Here is a 3,938-nt window from a genome sequence, read left to right as displayed (position 1 = left end):
ACCGAGAGCATCTCTGGGGGGGTGTACATTGGTGTTTTTTGTGGTGAAAACGGTAGTAGTTAAGCCATTGGTCGATGTGAATAAAGCATTCGGGTTCCAAGTTGTAGGTGGGGACCGATGTATTAAACATCATGAGTCCCCGAGAGAGAAGTTTCTGGGCTTCCTCGGGGGATGAGACGCGAATCTTGACGATTCGCGACTCGGGTGGCTTGTAAACGTCGAGAACAGTGACACCGTTCTTGACGGAAACCTCCTGGCAGATGGACTCGCATGATCGTGGGGGGATTGTCCTGTCGATCTTTTTCGCCACGATCGTACACTTAGCATTCATCTCGGGGGAGGGAACAGGTGAGAAGCTGTGATCTTTGAGCTTTCTTTGGCCGTCGGCCGAAAGAAATGGGGTCAAGTGTTCGGGTTTGGCAACTGTCACCTTGAAGCCATTATGGACCTTAAAGAGGTGTGTGACTGCCACCTCAGTGATAATGAAGATATTCTGGAGAGCCTCCTCGCAAGAGATAGGCTCCCCAGAATACGCTAATTTGATAACGTGACCCATGGGGTTACGCCATAGCGAGGGTGATGGATGATGGGTAGAGGGGAGGCTAGCAGAGCTAATTCAACTGGACGATGAAAGGGCGGAAATGGTATCAAAAAACGGTGAAGCACACAGGGTAGCCAACAGTCTCTATTTGGGAAGGCCGGTCGGGGTCGGAACCCTGCCGAACGGGCGTGAGCCCTTATGTGGTCGGCCGAGCACTTCGCAGCGAAACTATCGGCTGCCACTGTGCGTCGTGCTTTTAATTACTCGCACATCAAGGCTGTAATTAAAGGCACTAGCCCAAAGCAGGTATTGCGCAACTGCACCCAAAGCAGTTGCACCAAGAGCCAATCGTCTTGTCCGTCGTGGGGGTGTCAATCTCTTTAGTTCATCCACGATGACAAACACGAAAAAAACCTTGGACTTAAAGATCCAGGTAAGCCCTGTGAACTCGGCCCGGGTGCGGGAGCTTAAGTGGGTCTGAGCTATGCCAGCCACCCGGGAACGAGGGGAGCCTGCGGTCCAATGGGCGAGCCGTGAGGTGTCCGTGGTCAACCAATCAGGTCTCGGTATGTGTCGTCGAGAAGCTGCTGATGGTGAGGGCGAGAGGGCAGACTGTGGACCTGGACCCAACCTGGGGGAAGTATGCTGCGCTGCAGGTTGCGGGGGTCGGCTACAACGTCAACATCCCTCTTACTACTATACAGTCCCAAGGGATATGACCTTGTGGACGTCACGAAGGGAAATCTTTGCATGTTCTAAGGTGTGTGGATGAATAATAAAAACAAATAAAAATAACTAAAAACAGTGTAAGATCCCAGGGAGAAAAAGAGTGGATAGGCTAGCATAAGAGAAGTACAAGATGCAGAAGGAGGGTAAAATGAAAAGAGAAACGGTAGTAGAAGACGTAAGAAAGAAATAAGATCAAGTAGGAGAACCACGAGGCTGCATATGATATGTGGTGCATGTATGAGTGCAATCTTGCGCGGTCCACCTCTATCTTTAATGAATACCGTCATTGAGGCTTAATACTTAGCTTTTCCGATGAGGATGAGGAGAGAACGCCCCGTGGTACAGTGAAACAACGAATGTTTATTTTCAAGCGGTACAAAAGGGCAGCGGGAAGCCGTGGCGTCATGCTCGTGACGTGTAAAATATTTCTAGACATTAAAATAGAACAAACAATAAAAATAAACATTAAAACAGAAAAGAAATATAATATATTAAAAGGGAATAAAATAATAGATGAAATATATAAACACAAAAACACAGCTGACAGTCAGCAAGCGCAAGGAGGATAAACTTGCATGCAACCACACCACCCGCACTCACTCACGCGCACACGCACGCGTGCGCACACACACACACATATCGCACACTCCACACACATCCGCACACACACACGCATGCACAGGTGCACCCGCACGCGAGCACACGCACGCACACCGAGTGGGGGGGGGGGGGGGTGCCGAGAATAGTGTCACGCTACAACACACACACACACACACACACATACATACATACATAAATACATATATATATATATGTATATGTATAAATGTATGAATTATATATATATATATATATATATATATATATATTATATACACACACACCTATACACACACACGCACACGCACACGCACACACACACACACATACACATACACACACATTTTATATATATATATATATATATATATATATATATATATATATATATATATATATATATATATATACATATATACAGTGAACCCTCGTTTTTCGCGGGGGTTACGTTCCAAATGGGTGGGTGCTTCATGCGCAGGGTGGTGTGAAGCGATGGAGTGGTAGTCTAGTTAGTGTTAAGAGCTTTTGCATGCCTTCTCGCTTGCAGCTGCCACCGCTGGCTAGCCTCGTGCGAAAAAGGGAGCAGCTCTGCATAAGCCTCCCCCTGCCAGTGCATAGCCTCTCCATCATCGAGACTCCCTGCAGTGCCTCCTCGTGGCCGCTCATGGAAACTGGGTACCTTGCGGTTCCAGGCTAAACTGAGGGGGATCTCGGAGCAGCAGGAGGCCCCAGAGGTTCAGGGCCATGGCCCACCGGCGTGTGGACACGCCCTGGCCCTGTACCAACTCCTGCCCCCTAGCCCCCTGGGGTTAATGGGAGGCTCGGAGGAGGTGGGCCTTGCCAGTCCTCCTCCCCCCAGATATAACCAATCAGCAGTGTTTCATATGAATAGAGAGGCTGGGAGGAGGGGAAAAGCCCCTCCCACCCAGCAAGTGAGGCGGACTGTGGGCCCTGCTGGGAGGGCCACTGCTGGAGCGAAGGCTGGGAATGGGAACTACCCGTCTCGCCTGCGCTCTGGTGGCCGCCAGCCCAGAATGATGCTTGTGGGGGAAAGCCCTCGGGAACCCCACAGGTGGATGATGGGGCACGCAGCCCGCCACCACCCCCTATTATATGGGGCAGCATCGGTGGGGGTGGCAGAGGTGGCATCCACCCGGAGCGACTGCCAGAGGCTGAACCTCAGGCGGGAAGTTAGGGTGGGGGCTTGGAACGTCCGTTCTTTGCGTCAGGATGATCGGTTGCCTCTACTGTCGAGGGAACTGGAGAGGCTGAGAGTTGAGGTGGCTGCTCTCTCGGAGGTGAGGAGGCCTGGCAGCGGCATGACCTGTGTAGGTGGCTACACCTATTACTGGTTGGGCCGCAGCGATGGCCACCATCTCCAGGGAGTAGCCATTGCCATCTCCAGCAGACTCCAGCCCTCGGTAGTAGAGGTTACTCCTGTTGATGAGCGTATAATGGTATTGAGATTGAAGCTATTTTTTGGCTTCATGTCTCTTATTGCTGTGTACGCTCCTACCGATGTTTGTAAACTTGACGTGAAAGAGATGTTCTACGCCAAACTTACATCTGTGGTAGACAGATGTCCCCGACGAGATATTCGCATTGTTCTGGGCGACTTCAATCCGGTATCTGGCTGTGATCGAGCTGGCTATGAGATGTCTGTCGGTCCCTATGGTTCAGGAGCTGATGCCGGTAGCGAGAATAGCCTCCTTTTCCGGGACTTTGCTAGGTCCCAGAAATTGAGGATTTCTGGCTCCTGGTACCAGCGCCCAGACCCACATCGCTGGACATGGTACAGTGATGCAGGTAACGCAGCCAAGGAGATCGACCACATACTTGTTAGCACTCGTTGGGGGATCCTTCAGAATTGCAGGGTGTACAGGAGTGCTGAGTTCTGTGGTACTGACCATAGATTGGTTGTGGCTACCCTCCGGGTCCACTTCAAAACCCCCCAGCGGTAAAATGTTCATCCTAGGGTGTTTCATTTGGACAGGCTGAGGGAGGGGGAGTGTGCCCGCGGGTTTGCTGAGGCAATCTCTGATCGTTTCGCAGTGCTTGGCAGTCTGAC

The 3,938-nt window shown here is 51.0% G+C and overlaps 1 protein-coding gene across 1 annotated transcript in view; it reads right to left on the bottom strand.

Moving 5' to 3' along the window:
- LOC113816529 (myosin heavy chain, muscle-like) overlaps window positions 1-3,938 on the bottom strand; it is a 204,232-nt gene that overhangs the window by 154,093 nt on the left and 46,201 nt on the right. The gene's annotated exons all lie outside the window — the stretch shown is intronic.

The sequence above is a fragment of the Penaeus vannamei genome, chromosome 17 (genome assembly GCF_042767895.1).
Source record: "Penaeus vannamei isolate JL-2024 chromosome 17, ASM4276789v1, whole genome shotgun sequence".
NCBI classification, from domain to species: domain Eukaryota; kingdom Metazoa; phylum Arthropoda; class Malacostraca; order Decapoda; family Penaeidae; genus Penaeus; species Penaeus vannamei.
Note: the sequence above shows the minus strand (reverse complement) of the source record. Positions and strands in the feature narration are given on the sequence as shown.